Source organism: Xiphophorus couchianus, chromosome 9, assembly GCF_001444195.1.
Source record: "Xiphophorus couchianus chromosome 9, X_couchianus-1.0, whole genome shotgun sequence".
NCBI lineage: Eukaryota > Metazoa > Chordata > Actinopteri > Cyprinodontiformes > Poeciliidae > Xiphophorus > Xiphophorus couchianus.
The window spans coordinates 26,151,289-26,170,562 of NC_040236.1; the positions used below are offsets into that span (position 1 = coordinate 26,151,289).

A 19,274-nucleotide genomic window follows, 5' to 3' on the forward strand; every position below is an offset into this window, starting at 1 on the left:
TCTTCTTCTTCCCCTCTCCAACCAGGAAGTCAGAAACACAAAAATCTGTCACAAATATCGACTTGTTGTGGTAAAACTTTGAAAGGTATAAATAGGTTTCTGGCATATAATAGTGTTATAGACCTTACTAAACAGAATTATGTTACTTGATACCACATAAAAAGCTAAATTAAAGGTCTAATAATTTTTTTAAAATATGCTTGACCAAACGGTTGATTTGTCACTTTCTGGTAAATGTTGCAAATTAAGCTAATGTAGTTAACATTTAATTTTTTTGCTATAAAATCTAAAGTAATTTTCATCTATTGGTGTAAATATGAAACAATAAGTGTTATTACAGTGTTATACACTAAGAATAATTATAACATCATTATCTTACAAAATAATTTTTGTGCCTTTCTGAGTTGATATTAGCAAATATGGTAAAATTTTAGAATAAATGTGGGGAAATCATAATTTTCACAACTACTAACTAATTTTAACTTTTCAACCACCACTAGAGGGACACTAAATCCTTCTATGGTGCAAAGCCACGCACTCTTCTCGCCCTTGTACCAGAAAATCCTCAAGAATCTGATTGTGATCTGAATGATGATGACCAAGTAGAAGATCCTGATTATCAGCCCACACAAGCAGATGATACTGGAGACAGCTCTTTTGAATCCCTGGATGAAGAGGAGGCTCCCTCAAAAAGCAGATCTTCTACACAGCCACCTCGTAAAAGGAGCAGGAAAGGGAAACACACACTAAAAACTGTTCGACGACCCAAGTTACACCCCCGGCCCCAACAAAAGAACAAGAAGAATCTGGAAGCAGGAAGACATTGATGAGTTCCAGGTTCTTAATTCAAGATTTGAACCCCTTGAAGCTGTGCCCTCATCCTTCCAGTATTTCAAAATGCTCTTCACTGATGAGATGATTGAATATATCGCACATCACACCAATTTGTACTCTGCTCAAGAGTTGGGTGATCCAATCAAGACTAGTCCTGAAAAGATAGAGCATTTCCTAGTGATCCTTCTTTTTATGGGTGTTTTCAATTTCCCGTCACTGGAGGACTACTGGCACCGTGAATCACGCTTCGACCTGATCACTGACATCATGCCAAGGAGGAGATTCCAGCTGTTACGGCGATACATTCATTTATGAGGGAGATGGAGTCTGTGTCCAAAAGTAATGTCCAGGTGGAAATGTGAGAAATGCAATGTCTTCCTGTGTTTGAATGCAAACCAGGAATGCTTTAAGTTATATCACCAGAGGTAAAGTGCATCTAATGCACAAAAAGAATGCTGTTTTGCAAACACATAGATAAGGTTGGAAATGTGATGTTTTAATATGTTTGGTAATGTTTTTCTGTGTTTGCCATATTTTTTCAAAGTTTAAATGAAAACAAGTAACACTAGTTCAGTCAATCCTCCAGATACGTGACACTTGTGTCCCAAAATACATGCTGTTGCACCAAAACAGAAAAGGTGTGCTGAGATATAAAAGCAACAAATGTTTCTATTGTTCTGCAGTATTTTCTTTTCCTTTTTGAATGTAAAAATAAATGTTTTGCACTGTTACCTATAATCAGAAGTGGATTGAATGTGAGAATTTTGTGCTGTGGCACTTTAATACAGATACAGTCAAGATGGGAAGATTAAAAATGCAATATTTCCTTGTTTGACGCAATGTTTTCCTTGGTTGAAATTAAAACCAGTGTTTTGTGGCATTTTGACAGAAATAAACTGTATCCAATGCCCCAGACATTTTTTGTTGGTTATTTCTTTATAAATTAGCATTTTATTTTAATTTATCTACTGTACTTGGTATTTTTATTACGTCATATACTTAAACCATCAAGTGACATCAAGTTTGGTAGAGATCAATATTTTAAAAACCACAGGGTCTGTTGGAAAAAAAAATTTGATTGTGTATATGAGTCACCCTAGGGTAAAAGAAATGCAAAGAAAAAAATTTTCACAGGTTTTTTTCTTGGTGTGGTTGTTAAAGGGTTAAGCAACCAGAAACCAAGAGGAGGGGTAAACTTTGGTTAACTGGCAACCTGTCTAGTACCAGACAGACATATACACTCACACCTAAGTAATTAAGAGAAACACACTACTTCAGTGTGAATGTGTTAGGATTGTGGAAGGAAGTCAGAGTAGGTAGAGAGAACCTGCACAGTCACAGACTGAACATGCAAACTTGACAAAAAAATCCAAACATTCCTGGACTACCTTACTGCATTGAAAGGATTAGCAGCAGATAGCACTGCAATCCCCCAGAAGTCTGTTAGAGCCAGTGCCCAGATGAGTAAGAGCTGTTTTGGCAGTGAAAAAGAGAAACTTACTTCATACTGGGCAAAAGCGCATAATGTTGTTCCTAAAGGGTTTATTTTGCTTGTAGCCAGACAAATAAGTGCACAGAAATTATAATAAAGACTCTGCATAAACCATCATTAATGAGATTGGCCACCACATTTGGCATATGCACTTTATTGGGTGAATATTTTTTTCAGATTGATGCACTACCCTCATATCATCAAAACACTTTGCCATGCAGGTTTCGTCTCCAGCCAGCTGTCTAAGCATATGGTGAAGTTTATTGGCAGGATCAGACATGGCGAGTACCTACAGCGGCAGTGTTGCACACTGCTGCCACTGACTCAAAACACACAACATCAACCGTTCTGGTCAGCACATGCCGTGGAAGCAGATGATTGCTGGAAAGCGGTTAAGTCTATACATCTCTGTCACTTTGTTTTACTGCCGTCCCTCTAACTCTAGTTCTCCCTCACGTAGCTTCTCTCCCCCTAGCTGCCTAAAATATTCACACTACAGTCACAAGGGGAGATTGTAGGAGGACAATGTGTGTTTCTCGTCTCCTCCACAGTGATGCAATGTAACTAGCTGGCCTCTCAATGAACCTATGAGACTGTCTCAGCTGTCTCACAGCTCTCTGCACATCCATAGAGACACTCTGGCTATTACACCCTGGTGTTCTCTTTCCCTCACTTGATTCTGACTTATACCAATAATGAAAATGAGTCAGAAATAGCTGGCCTACTTTGATTTCAAACCATTACAGGAGATCCACCTGAGGGGTTTGTCCCATGCTTCAAAGTTGACAGATGCTTCTTAGTTTAAAGGGTAAAGACTGGGTTAATCGGTGAGTTGAGAAATCATGGGACCACTAAGAGTTTTATTTTCTTAGAGTAAAAGTGAATGCATGCAATATTCAGGTTGTGGCATGGCCAACACAAACATGTAAACTACCAACCTAATGAAGACATCTGAATATTATTCATGCCAACTTTATGTGAAGCAGCTAAAATGTTCCATTTAAACGTCAAAGCAGTCAGAAAGATTCATGCCAAATATCAGTAACTTCAAAAATAAAACTACTAACACAAGAGTGTTTCTTAATCTCTTAAAATAACCCATAAATATGATATCACTTAGTAAATAAAATTAGGTTATCAATTATTTGGTTAATTGAATAAAACAAATTGCCTCACTTTGCAGATTTTTCATTTGACCAAGCTTATTTTATACAAGATTAAAAATACACTGAGAGACTACAAAAACATTTCTCTTTTAAAAGGGACATATCATGCAAAATTCATTTTTTAGCCTTTAAATACAGTATTATGCATACTTTGAGTCTAGGAGTTCAAAAAAATTTATTTATTCTCTACTGGTGCATCATAGATTATAAGATATGAGACAATAACAGTACGTCCCTTGCCCGTTGCATCTATAACATTTGCTAAGTTATGAAAAAATGCTTTTGGCAGACAACCAAGTGACTTTGAAAATGGATGAAATCAGTAATTTATCTTAGAAGGAATGTCTGGCAGTTTGTAGCTCTTTTGTCTCTTGAGCAGATGTGATAAACAGAATTGCAACACTTCAACTACCCAGAATAACTATGTTAACATTAAAGCTTATGTACATTCATAATTTTGTTTTATACACCTAAATTACTAGAAAAAAGTTCTGCAACACACAAGCACACACAACTCTGAGGCTCAAAGTCACCACAACTGTGTTCAATAATGCTTTTTTACATTAATGGGGCCTGAAGAGTTCTATATTTTGCAAATATAAAAATGTATTCTGTATGGTTTGCTACTCAGGACTTACTTAAGCAGCACTCTCAAACTTAAAGGTTTGCTTCTTTGGAAATGACATGAAGAGCGGCTGAGTGAGGCTAAAGCAGGGACACTCAACCAGGGAAGGAAGAACTGAAGGGCCTTGGAGAGTGACTGGGAAGCAAACGGTGAAACAGTAGTGACATTGATACTGTTTCATTCAACAGCGCAATTAATCCTGTGGAATTAGAAACATAAGATTCACCATATTCAGCAGAAATTGAGGAAATTTATAGCATTTAATTGCTCTCAGTAAAATGGTGAAAGAATGAAAAGGAACATTCTCTTATACGATGGAAATATCTGTAATTTATACAACAATTTACTTATATATCGGATATACTGTATATACTTAACAAATAAACTTAGTACATTAGGTATTTTGGAGACTAGGTACAAAGTAGCTTGCAAGGTTTTTTAATGTAACCTATCTTGGTCTGCAAGGAAATGGGCAGCCTCTCAGGCAGACTGATGGTGGATAATAGAAGAATCCAGCAGTGAGTGAAAGAGAAGGAGGAGCTTGATTACTGGTAAGTGCCAGATGGCTGATGGGGAACAGGGTCCAGCTGGGAGGGGAGACCAGGCAGGCAGGCTGAGAGAAGGACAGCAAAAAGGAATAAAGAAACTGGACATTTTGTCAACATATGGTTTTAGATCAAAATGTGTTTCATTGCATGTAATGATTTATAACACTACAATTAGCTTGATTAAAAATGTGAACTGAGTACAACCTTTAGAATTAACATCTTCCAGTACTTCTTGCACCAGGGATTAACTACCCAGAGTCAAAAAGCAAGTGGATAATTGTGTCAGTGTGCACATGGACAAACTGTCTCACACAAATAAGCCAAATTGCTAGCTTAGTGGTTAGCGTGCTACTTTGTCATGAGTGTAAATAGGAAACTTGTTCCTACTTATTTTGGTGTTAATAATCCAAGTGAGTCAAGGGTTGTTAAAACAGTGAAGGTCCCGACAGGAAGAGACCAGATCAGTGTGCAGTTTTTGCAGTGAGAACCATTTTGTTGCTATAGCAGCTCGCCAAGCCTCATTTAAACTAAACTTGCTCTCCAAACACAGGATGAATAATTCTCTTTGAGCCGCCTCCTCTTCCTCTCTTCTACTCCTCCTCCATCCTTTCTTCCCCTTTCCTATCCTCTCTCTACTCTAGAGGATTTTTTCTAATAAGAATTTTTTTGGAGGGGGGGGCAGATGCGGCAGCCTTGAAACGCTCTTCCTCCAGGCTGAGATGGATTTATGATGCGCTGTCAACTTGTGGGGAGAGAGAAAGAGAATAAGGAAGCACAGTAAACATGTTTTCCTCCCTCCTACTGTAATTCGAAGGGGATGGAGTTTAGAAAAAGGGAACACAGCGGGGTGCATTTTCATAATCTCCTGCATTGAAAGTCAAAACAGAACAACAACAAAATCCTCATGCAACACAAAGATATGGCTAGGTCACTGCTGATATTCTTAACTGATTCAAGAGGTTTAATGACATAAATAGATAGTTTTACATTACAGGTGGAGCTTTATTGAATATAATTTCAGCATTACGCTGATTTTCTCAAGGGTAAATATTAAACCAGCCATTATCTTGTTTTTTCAATGTGTTGGTGTTCTAACACACTTTGTGACACTTTTTATCAAGAGTGAAAAATGTAGAAAATAGACCAAATAGATTTATTTATCAAATCATCTTCAATAACAGAACAAGTTGAAAATGGACGGGAAAACATTTACTGTCAGGGTTATCAGCCTAAAAGAAATCATTCCAGATAGAATGTATTTGTGTTTAAATGTTTAGACTGCAGTTAATGTCCTTAGGCTGTGTGTCGATCTTCTTCTAAGCTATTTAACCTATAAGAAGATCTCAGAATGGTGCACTATGTACATAATGTGAGTTTTCTTACACACACAAATCCTTTATTTTTTAAGTTTAATTTATCAGACTTGCAGGACATTGTAAAATATCAAACTGTACTGTTTATGTATAAAATCTGTTATAATCTGTTACTGAAACATCTTCAGAAAATGTTTTATGAAATTGAGGGTGGGCACAACTTAAGGGGAACACCAAATTTCAAAATATGTAGGATTTGAACAACTGAAAAGATTTTGTATCTCTGTACCTGGAGTCAAACAATGGAACAAACTGAGTTTGGAACTGAACAATGTTCAACCATCAACCAGTTTTCCGATGAAGAATCTTGGAGGCAACACTCTTAAGAATTACCTCTGAAAAGGTAATCTATCTTATTGACCTATTTTAAAAGTGTAATCTGTTTTCTACAGCCATGATTCTTTATGTCAGGACATAATGATTCATGCTGATGGTCTGCCATCAACTTTCACAGATATGCAGATAGGAATTCTGTTAACAACATGTTACAATCATGTCTCAGGACGTTAACCTCAAATGGATGTTGGTGTAGCTGTTGTCAACAAGCAAGATGGTTGCAAAAAACACAACAAAAAAAAAAAACAACAGGTTTTTGATACGCTGCTGCAATGCCACAATATTTATTTCCATCCAGTGTCTCATTATAAGATCTTGTATTGATGATGGGAGAGTCCAACTGTCAAAGCCTTCACCTGTGTTCAGGTCTGAACTCTGTGGAGATTGATCCATATGCCAAACTAACTGCTTCCACTACAGTTTGCACAAATCTTTGTCTATTTTCTCCTAATGTTGAAAGAAACAACATTTTGCACCCCATTGAAGCATTTCCATTAAATGGGAAATTAAAGTAAATTACATTAAAATCACACACAAATAAGCTTGTTGACGCAATAAGTCATTAAAAATAACGGCAGTGACAGATGTAAACACTTCCATGAGATATATTCATAATTCAGCTTAATTGGACAGTTGTGTGTTTTGTGAAGGCCCATCAATAGGTGGCTGTGTTTGAAATGTGTTGCTTCATCATGAAGGCCTCCTACAGATACAACAATGACTTTCACTCTTTTTTTTTTCTCTCTCTGTATTTTTAACCACTTTTTATTCAGCAAGTATTAGTTTTCTGTTCTATACGAGTAGTTAGTGACAGCAAATGTCACTGCAGCAAAGTCAGGCTCAAAGAATAAGTGACACGCTGAGTGGAAAATGACATTTGTAATAATGACATTGTAATAGCCAGATCTGAGATGCTAAGAGGCCTGATAATAATAGTCTCCTCTCTCTACACATGATGAACGCTCCACATACAGAGAATACAATGTTCCACACTTTGTTGAAACGGTGAGAATGAGGAATGCCAGTCAGTAGTGATAGCTGACATGTCTCTTTGTTGAGGTTCCTTAGAATCATCCATGTCTCATTCATATAATCTTGTTAAAGTTTCAAAATAAATTCTGTAGAGAACAGGAGAGTAATACCAAAACCTTCATCTATAACTACATTTCTCGCTGAAAGCAATAGACTTAACATCAGGGTCATTCTGTAGTGTTTTGTTGACTTTTCTTGTTTTGTCTCATATCTACGCCTTTGTTTGCTCCATTCAGTGTACTTGCACACTATTGACACATTATTTCTCAAATTCTAAGAAAGATGAAACTAGTCGAAAAGGAGCAACATTTCTCAAATTTCTCAGTCATCATCCTCAAAAATTATTTTTCTAATTTCAAATCTGTTTTCTTTGTACTAAATAATGCATTGAAATATTTATTTCAACCATAATTTATTGTAAATTACCTACAATTACTAAAGTAGTGGGTAAAGTAGGTGGGTTTTTTAATGAAGCAGTGAACTGTTTCTCATAAACTGCTGTACATTTATAGAATTATGATACCAGATCTCAAACATATAATTTTCTTTAAAAAAAAACTTCTTTTTTTTTCCTTTAGTGCAGAAACTCCAATGACTTACTCAGAATACTGGTTCCCATGGTAACAGGGGAGCAATGATAAATAAGCCCATTTACACTAAAGATTCCCCTCACATTCTGTCCTGCTTCACTCATACTTTCTCTTCCGTCTTTCCGACTCCATTTTGCCTTTCTGCAGTGCTTTTTCTTATGACTATTTATCTAAAAGCAATACAGCAGCTGAGGAGAAGCAGGTCCTCCTGATCATTCATGGAATTTCTTTGAAATGTGGACTGTGGACATGTTATGAATCAGTATCAGTCTGGCTACTTGGTCAGCAAAAACTATTTACCATTGATGCAATATGAGGCACACATGCATTCCATAACCTCGAAGAGTTACCGAACAAAAACATACAGCTTTCATTACAAACCCTTCGCCTCCAGCCAGGATTTGAACCCAGGATCTTGTTGCTGCAGGGCAACCAGTTCTGCTATACAGTAAATATCATGTTTTTTGTTGTTTGTTTTTGTTGTAAATGTGACTGTAAGCTCCAATTGGTATGTGGTACATCACACTAAGTAAATCAGCACATAATAATAATAAGTTAATTTTATGAAGTAAATTTAACTCTGTAAAACTAATATGACAAAAATAGTATACTGTACAGCATTTCCTCTCAGTGAACAGTGACATTTAAATTATACTTACTGGTCAAGTTTGATGCGTCTCCCAACATGTGAACAGACACCTTTTTAGATAATAGAGTATTATTTTAAAGATGGATTCTTGTGTTGTTCAAGCATTCAAAAAAAAAGAAGCTTGAAATGTTTTTTTCTTTTTTATCGTTCCAGGTGTATTGACTATCCTGAAGAAACAGATGTAGAATGAGTTGCAGCTTATTTTCAGCCAGAGCTGAAATGATTTATCTTTCAATCACTGCTCAGAAAGTCAGCCTCTAGGTCTATTGTCCCACTGTATTAATGTCGACTTTAAAAGTTTTTCGTTGCTTTTTGCTTGCTTAAAATTAAATACACTAGCACAGTCAGTAAAATAACGTTCAGTTGCTGAATAGAACTGCTTTAATACAATACTTTAATACAACTTTTATACTACTTTAATATATACTTTTAATACTTTAATACAACATACAACTGCTTTAATTTATCATCATATACAGCTGTTAAGTTAATTGATCCAGAATGTGTCAATGTATAAACATCAGCATGATTCAGCATGTAGCAGTGACATTATCAAAATATACACCTGGATTACCTTTTCTAGTTATTATGAAATTACAGGCTACAGATCAAACATTTGATGAAATGATGATACAATTAAACATTGGACAGGGAAAAGTCCAACAGACAGAGCACACACTACACGGGAGGATTTGATAGTCTCTGCTGTGGCTGTCCTCCATCAGCGTTTCACTCTGTGTTCACCTTGACTTCTGTGTTTTGCTGCTGCATTCAGGATGCTTACAGCGTGTCGGAGAGTCACTTCAATTAACATTGAAAGCATGGGAGAAGTTTTACTGTGTTTCTCTGTCCTTTGCCCCTCTCCTAAGGTAATGATTGTTCTGTAAGGCCTTGATTTCATCAACAAAGGGGAACAGAATGCAGTGACACAAAAGAGTAATGCAATAGCAACCAAGTAAATTCATTTAGAAATAAAAATACCTAAAATACACATTCCAGTGCTTACATCAGCTTTTACAAATTAGCTGGAAAGACATTTTATTAGAAGTTGCCACAGCTTTGCTACCCCCATTGCCACCCTAGCTGGTGACTATGAATTTAGTAAATAGTTATGGCAAATCAGACATTAAGAATGAGAACTTCTGACAAAACTGAATGTAACACACTGACACCGACTCCAGATGTTCTGACCATTGATTACTGCTTTGTGCATCACGTGACAATGGAGGAGCACAAATGCACTGAGTCAGGAATATATGTGGTTGGGAAAATGACACAATAACACAAATAATCTGTTAATTGTCAACACTATGAAGGCTAGATAACAAGGTCCAAAGATATCGACTTAATCAGTTGCCATAGCAACAGATCTGCGTGCACGATGCGAGTTGTTTAAAGTTGTTCTTCACCTGTTTTTTGCATTATTTTTCTCTTGTGTCACACTGCAGCCACTCTAATTTCTAAAATTAAAAAACAAAACAAAAAAACCCTGGACTAATTGCCTCATTTGTTCGTAGAAAGTGGCAAATTCATACATAGATATTCCACCATCAGTAAAAAACTTTGCTCCTGTCTTTCCACTCCATAGATATTTTTCTAGATTTGCCACTGATTGTGAGGACATGAAAGAGCAAAATTAGAATGGTGTTGTTTCACAGAATCACAATTCATCATTTGAAATGAATGTGTTCTGTATGTTACAACAGTGGCCCATAAGGGTCAGCCAAAATGAAAAACCACAACTGGACAACAAAAGCCACAACACAACAGTCAATGGAATTTAGACTTAAGCAAAAAGTTAAGAAGTCGACCTAAAATAGAAATTATGCTAAAATGAAGGGTATGCTAAAATATAATTTAAAATGACTATTCTGAAATAGAAGCTAGGAAGATCAAATGGAATTTAAGCTAGAACCAATGTCATGCTATAACAGAAGTTACGATAAATGTTAACTCTTCTGGGACACCGTATATTATCAATGTGTAATAATCTGGTTTAATGAGTGAATGTGCAACTGAATTCTGATGCAGACCAAAAAGTGAACTCTAGTCTGCCTAAAAAATAGGTCTTGGTTTGGTTGAAGTGAACTTTGGTGCTGTTTGAATTCATTATGTAAACTCATCTGTCCGTGAGTGGACCGGAGACCGCCCCAATAGCAGGACTTGGACTAAGGCCTTTTGGGAAAATGCAACCAAAACAATGCTAGTGGGAGAAATAGCTTATGTTGATCCCATTGCTTCTCTTCTTCAGAGTTTTTTTGTGTAATTTCCTTTAGTGATTCTTGGTGCAGTGCCCCCACGGGTAAGGAGTGGAAGAGGTTGATCAAAGGGTTTGGTAGGTTTGACTCAGTGCAGTGTGAAAGAGAACCAAAGCAGCTAAAAATGGAACAACTGTTGCAATTTCAGACCCAATCAAACTGAGTCTAACGGACCATAAGGGATGAAAACAGCCTTCCTTATCCTAACCAGAAAAGCTCGGGCTGCTCAGATCAGTGCGCTGTCAGTCACGAGCTGACCTGTCACAAACAATCCGCTCCCTCCACTCTCCTCCCCCTTTAGACTGCTTTCCATTGTCGTAACAAAGAGGAAATAGAAGAATAAAATGGAGTGGGTTCATATTTGGGGCATAATACTTAATGATTTTGCTTTGCACTCGCTTTATTGAAAACAGTAGCAGGTGCAAATTGAACTAACGCCTGCCAAGGTTATCAATTTCATAATAGTTATTAGTCCCCAATCTCCTCCACAAAGCCACTCAATCAACACAGACTCCATTACATTGATGTGTGGGTTGTCAACATGCACACACACACACACACACACACGCACCCATAGAAAACACTGATTTCTCCTTCCAGCAACTGGTGTCTGCTGCCACATTAAATGCTGTGCCATAAAGCCCAAATCTGTCCATTCAGTCTCTGCTTTCTTCTGCATGACAACAACAATAACTTGGCCATTTTGGATGCTCAATTATGTAGAAGTGCTCTTGGGCAGACAGGCAGATGACACCCTTGGCTCCTGTTGCCGAAGAATTTGCATGTGCGATTTGTCAAAGCAATCTGAGAATTTTTTGATGGTGTCTTTCTCTCTGCGTATGTGTGTGTTATGTAAGTCTTGCAGGCATTTCCTCTCCAAAAAAGGAAAGTAGAGTTAGCTGTGATCTCTTGAGATTATGCTCTGCAGACAAAATCTGCTTCAGTATGAGAATATTCTTCATCTGCTTTAAGTGCCAGTGGTAGAAAATTCATTGGTTTACCCATAACTTCTGTCAAATAGAAGTTATGGGTAAACCCTACCCTACCCTTCAGAGATGCACACAGCATGCAGTGTAACAGCTGTGCTGTACAACAATCCAAGTTGGGAGATAAAATTAAGACTTTCGCAACTAGCATTCTTTGTGAGCATTCAGAATGGATTTTGTCTAGGCCAATAGGAGCAACAACTAAAACCTTAAATCCCACAATGTAAGAACTGAAGAAAAAGCAGACATGGTTCTGTCATATCTGTCGCTGTGGAGCTCACCTCAATAAGGTAAACCAGACCGAACAGAACCAGGTATTTAAGATGAACATTTTAGAATTGTAAACTGGATTTATTTAGTAGTAAAAATTGTTAACACTAGGATTATCACAAAGTTTGTAGAAATGGGGATGCAGTTCTTTTTCTGTGTTCCACTTTAACTCAGAATAAGTTGGTGGATCTCTTCCTCTGTTCATTCTCATAGTGATCCAGAACATCTGGCAGGAAACCAACAATGCAGAAAACTGCAAATGTTGATCTATTCCGTAATAAGAACCATTTCTATCACTGAGAGCTTCTTGTCCAAAATAGAACTCATGAAAAGAGCAAACGTGGAGCTCAGCTGTAAAAAATCCATCTGCACTCCAGCGTATATAGGTAGTGAGTTATTGGGGATGAATCAATGTTTAAAAAGGAAGTGAATCTGAAAACTATTCTCCCAGTCAGGATTAATTTGATTAACACAGAGTCAGTCCTTTATGTTCAGAGAAACAGTGAGCTTGTAAAAGCGTGTTTCTCACAGAAAAACTATTTAGTTTTTTCTTCATTTCAGGAGACAAACCCTTTTAGCAGATGTTGCAGGAAGGTACTTAGTTCATAATGAGTAAACTCCTGCTGTTCCTCCTGTCAGGCTGCAGGCAGCAATGGAAGGAGTTGTTTACACTGGTAAAATGTTTCTTTGATTGCCTCAGATTAGGCCTACCCTGAAGTAGGGGAGGGCAAGACATCGATGTTAGATTGTGATGGAACATGTTGATGACTCTTTTCCTTCAGCTTCGCAAACTTTATCCCAAATTGCAGAAATCAAAAGATTACTGGTTTTATGTTGCTTACAATTGTAGTAGCTTAGCATTAGCATAGTTAGCATCACCTTTTGAAAATTAATCCAACTTAGATGCTTTAACTATCACAGATCACAAGGTATTTAAAATGGACATTTAAGTAATTTTATTTATTGATTTTATTATCAGCTTTTTGGAGATGCATCTTTTTTATATTAAAATCCATTTCTTAGACTTTGCAACACAGTTTGAGACATACTGTAATTTAAGTGTTAAGTAAGCCGACAAAAGTATTAAATGTCAATTCTGAGAAACATAAATTAGCAAAACTACGGAACCCCTAAGGGGACCTAAGTTAAAAAAAAAGATTTCCTGAGGACATCAGGTACTTTCTGGTACTTTAGACTTTTCTTTCTTCAGTTTTTGGATGACATTATCAGAGATAATGTGTTTTCAGGCAGCATAATCTAGTCTGAGTTTGTGGACATTGCTTTGTTGACTGTCCATGGTATTTGGTACACATACTATCTGGTGTGCTTGATTTACTGTGAGAGAGTGGGTGGTGCACACAAGAATATATGTGGTGCGCATGAGAAACCTATTTTATTAATTTTTTTATTCAAGTCCCCTTATGTGATCCATAAAAAATTGTGCAAACTGTTTTCATAAAAGTTCCATAATCTTCTATTCTTTCATGAAAGGAAATTTAAATAAAATGGAGTTCCTGGTTTAACAGGAAGAGTATAATTGTGCTGTGAATTTCTTTCCAGGATTATACTGACGACATGGACACTAGATTTAGACATATTTGACAAATGGATTTCAGAGGAGGATAGAATAATTATTGTATGACTAAGCAGTGTACCACAGCTAACATGTTGAATGACTCACTTCACCCTAAAGTTCTCTTTAATGTGTTTTGTTTCTGAGCAAGTAAAGCAAGTATTAAAATACATATATTTGACAAAAAATTTGATCCACAAAATACTGACTGTATTAGTCATAAATAATCTCATTGTTGATGAGATTATTGTCATTGTTGAAGATTTGTTTTTGTTTTTTTAAACTGGTGTTAGCAGAGGATGCGGTCAAGTCATATGACTTAAAACAAAATCAGACTTGAATAACCATTTTAATGATTTTAAACTCAACTTGTTAAAATCAACAAAAAGCGTGAACTTTCATCGCAGTGACTTGTCACTGGAGTTGATTGACTTGAAAACACTTACAATGTAACACAGCACATGTGTGTGACAGACAGCAGGAGTCTGAGGGAGACAGAGAGAGGCCATTTGACCTAACAAAGAGAACCTTGTATGCTTAGGCTAATTTAACAGATTCACCATTTCAACAGTTTCAAAGCAGGTGACAAAGACTCTTCCAAAATGATAAAAATGTCAGAAAATATGACGCTTCCATTGTGACGAGCTAAATTGTTTTCTGTTGGGTTAGCAGCTCTTTGTGCCGCTGTGAGGAAGCTCTCATTGCTGCCTCTAGCAGATTTGTAGCCTGCAAGGCACTATGCACAAACATACATTCACCTACTTTTTATTGACTGGGGAAAGGCGGAGATCACAATTTCAATAAAAAGCCAATATCGGGTGGATAAGAGTAATATATTTTATGGGGTAAAAGATAAAGAAGCACAAGCTGACACTCAGAGTACGCTAAAGATATACAGTGTAATTTATGGATAGATTAAGGGAAGGTGTAGTTTTAACATATCTGGGGGGATTTTTGCCCACATTTTTCAATTGGGAAAATACAATATGACTATAGTTTACACTCCAAATGGAATGTGTGAAGCAGAAACAACTGTGGATTAATCAGTTGATACAGACACCCAGATCTTGACATATGTTGTACCTTTCTGATAACTTGAGACACTGTTGGATTGTTCAATAATAAGGTCAGAGGAAAAACATGTTGGAAAACAGTCTGTCTTTACATGAGTGTTTCTTTAACTTTCCTCTACTGTTAACTTTTTTCTACTATGTTTTTTTTATTGAAGTCTCAGAACTTAATTGATGTAATAATATTGATATTGTGACAGATATATATATACACGTGTGTGAGGTTAACAATCCTAATCCAGAAGGATCCATCAAAGGGTCCAGTCCCACCCAACTACCGACCAATAACCTGCCTCTCCACAACATGGAAGCTCATCTCAGGCATCAAAAGCAAACACATGGAGCACGGCACAGAAAGGTATCGGTGTAAATAGCAGAGGAGCCAAACACCAACTCCTTGTAGACCGCACAGTTGCCCGAGACTGCAAAACCTGACACACCAACCTGTGCATGGCTTGGATTGATTACAAGAAAGCCTATGACTCAATGCCGCATACTTGGATAATTGAATTCTTAGAGATGTATAACATCAACAGGACTCTGAGAGCCTTCATTGCAAACTCGATGAGGCTGTGGAAAACCACCCTTGAAGCCAACTGCAAACCACTTGCACAAGTGTCCATCAAATGTGGCATATACCAAGGAGATGCTCTGTCCCCGCTACTGTTCTGCATAGGCCTGAACCCCCTCAGCCAAATTATCAACAAGACTGGCTACGGATACCGACTCAAAAATGGGGCAAACATCAGTCACCTTCTCTACATGGATGACATCAAGCTGTATGCCAAGAGTGAGCATACAGCTCACTCTTGCAGGATCTACAGCACGGACTGCAGGATCTACAGCACGGACATTGGGATGTCAGACAAAATGATAATGGCGAACCAACTAGACATTGTCGTAGTGGATAAACAACAGAGGAAAGCCATTGTGGTAGATGTAGCAATACCAAGCGACTGCAACATCAGGAAAAAGGAGCACGAGAAACTAGAGAAATACCAGGGCCTCAGGGAGGAACTGGAGAGGGCCTGGAAGGTGAAGACCACAGTGGTGCCTGTGGTCATCGGGGCCCTCGGGGCAGTCACCCCCAAACTGGACCAATGGCTACAACAGATCCCAGGAACAACATCAGACATCTCAGTCCAAAAATGTGCAGTCCATGACACAGCCAAGATACTGCGCAGGACCCTCAAGCTCCCAGGCCTCTGGTAGAGGACCCGAGCACAGAGGATAAGAACCACCCGCGGTGGGTGAGAAGGGAATTTTATATATATATATATATATATATATATATATATATATAGTTGAAATTCTCCAGTAGAGTTGGATTCTATTGGAGAAATTCAACTCAATGGGAGAACTCCCCGACAGAGCACTGAACGGAAGTGCTAGGCTCATGTGTCCTCTGGGTCTCCTGTTGTGATGAGAATGTTCTCAAACAAATCATACCTCTGGGTTAGAGATGACTCTGTGCCATGTACGAAATATGCATTGATGCCTTTGTAGTGGCTGATGAATAGATCTACGTATATCACTCTTTATTTTGCTCTCTGGTGAAAAATTCTGTAATGGTGTTGACCAAAGGGTTGTGTACTGACAAAGAGCTGTTCAAAAGAGTTCTGTGATCAGCACTGTGTGAAAAGTTCTGAGATCTTTTTACATGAAGAAGAAAAGGGATGCAAAAGAATAAAATGTATGTAATAACACCTGACATGACTTCCATGGTTACTCAAACCCTGTTTGACGAGACCTGTTTGGGTGAAAAGCTTTGCAAAGCCTTTCTGAATCAAAATTAATGTTTGCACCATTTGCTTTAATTATCCTCTCTCCCCAGAGTATGAGTGTATCCTAATGTGTCTCTATTACAAGCCCTTTACTCTTATTCTTCCACCCATCTTGGCCCAAAGGTGGTTTTAATTATTAAGACCACAGTCATTATTTCAAATATTAGAAAAAAGGAAATAGACTTTTTGAAAGCTTCTAAGACAGAAAGAAAATCTCACAAAGCTTGTGAAAAGAAAGGCCAATCACCTTGTCAAATCTTATGCACTTTGCATATTTTTTCTTTGTGTGGCAAAGATGTGTAAAGTAGAAAAATTATATGATGAATATTTTTTTTTATGTATTTTGCACCTTTTCCCTGCTTTGAATTTTGTTTAGTATATATTGTAATCTCTTCTGTTGTGTTCAGACATTTGGTCTTATCAAGCTTAAATTTGAAGACAACTTGTTTTATCCGAAATTTATTTTCTTATAATTTGTCATAGCGGCACATTCATTAGTTTAGGTAATTGAACACCATCACAATGACATGTAAGCTGCATAAATGCATTTTAAAAAAAATAATCTTGCTTCCTTCTATCACTATAATTTTTCAGATAATTCCTTCACACCACTGCACTTTGTTTACACCGTGGCTTTATCCTGATTCATTTTTTCTTTTCACTATATACTGTACAAGAGACCAGTGTTTATAACCCTGACTCCTCTAACATAGCTATGCTGTGTAAATTCATTAGCGAAAAGAGCTTTCGCTGTGTAATTATTATTGATTCAACTACAAGCTGTTTTGGCCGTCTGAATAGCAGCTGCAGCAACAAATTCACAAGTTATTAGCAATGTCTTAAAAAAGACAAGCCAACATGAAAGATAGCAGAGGGGTTGTAGTAAATATGAGAAATTAAACCCCCACGGCTTCCCAGAGGATCAACTAATAATACACTACAGGTTCTTGGGACGCTAAGCTGTAATATGGACACTTTTGCCTTGGAAGACAGAGGGGCTTATGATTATGGGGGAATTTCTCTGCCATATTTAGAGAGTACATATTTTCAGTATGAAGATTTCATGTCTTTCTTCTCAAAACCTGTAATGTTTGTACTCAAAACATCTGCTCTCTTCCAACTATTCACTGTGCTTTCTCAAACCTTTCTCCTCGAGTTCAAAATTTCTCTGTGCTCTGATCAAATCTCTTGCATACTTCTCTGCTCACTTGCAAATTCTTTTCTGCTCTCTCTTGGAGCAAAAAAGTACCATCGCCTGGCATCCTCTCTATAGAAAGATTACCTATCATAACTACACAGATGATACACAGCTCTACATTACAATGTCACCACAAGAACCCATCCAAGCACTGAACAGCTTAGAACAGATAAATATGTGGATGTGACAATTTTATCCAGCTGAACAGAAACAAAACTTATGTTATTACCTTTGGACCTGAAGAGGAACAATCTAGAGTCAGCACACAGCTTCAGGTGTTACAGCTGGATCAGATCAGGCCTCAAATCTGGGTGTAGTGATGGACTCCATGCATTTATCTTCAGTCATATTGATTACTGCAACAGTGTCTTCACAAGTCGCCCTTAAAAAAAAAAGCTACAACTGATCCAAAACGCTGCTGCTGGCATTCTCTCTAAAATCAGGAAGATAGAGCACATCATACAGTTCTAAATTCATTCTGCTGAAGAGAATAAACTTTGAAATACTGCTGTTAGTTTATAAATCACTGACCAGCTTAGCACCACAATATATTAAAGATCTGCTGTTGTATCAATCTTCCAGACCTCTCAGGTTTTCTGGTTCTGCATCCAAAGAACCAGAACCAAACATGGAGAAGCAGCATTCAGCTTCCATGCACCAGAAATTTGGAACAAATTTCAGATGTGTTCCAAATTTGAAAACAAATTTCAAATTTGTTTGAAATTTGAAACAAATTTGCAGAAAACTGCAAAACATCCGAAACACTGAGTTCCTTTAAATCCAGGTTAAAAACCCAGATGTTTAGTGTTGCCCTTGATCCATAACAAACAAAACATTGACCAAAATATTCAACATGTATTGATGATTTTAATGACGACATTCGACAAAAGGTAATGTTTGTTGTTTTTGAGACTTTATATTTTTGTGTTTTAATGATGTAAGGTAATTTGAACTGCCTTATTGATTGATTGATTGATTGATTGATTGATTGATTGATTGATTTCATAAATGATTCACCTTTTGGACACTTTGATTCTCTTAATTTCTTTGTGAACATATTTGGCTTCTGTACATGTATTTGTGGTTGTTAATTTCTCCAGGTAATTTTACCATGGATTTGTCAGGTGGAATTCTCAGCAACACCAATTCCTCATAAAGAATTTGCCCCCAAGTGCAGATTATCCAACATCATAATTCTGCTGTAGGTTTTTATCTTCCAATGTGCGTGTGTGTGTGTAAGCACCTATATGATTCACAATAATAATAACTCTCAGCCCGGCTAAGATAAACCTAATCTGACATAGGAAGTAATTCCTTGTCTTTCTCCAGCAACAGTGGGATTTGCCTCTGTGGCTGCTGGCTGATAGTGTCATGGGAGAAGAATGAGGGCTTCTGGCCTCACAGAGCAAGGATTATGTCTCGACAATACACCTCTCTCAGAATGCCTGGTCTTTATCTAAACTGTTGCATTAGACTATTTGAAGCAGGTA

General features: G+C 37.3%; 1 protein-coding gene across 3 annotated transcripts in view; it reads right to left on the reverse strand.

Moving 5' to 3' along the window:
• Positions 1-19,274, reverse strand: part of nlgn1 (neuroligin 1) — a 363,572-nt gene that overhangs the window by 137,950 nt on the left and 206,348 nt on the right. The window lies entirely within an intron of this gene.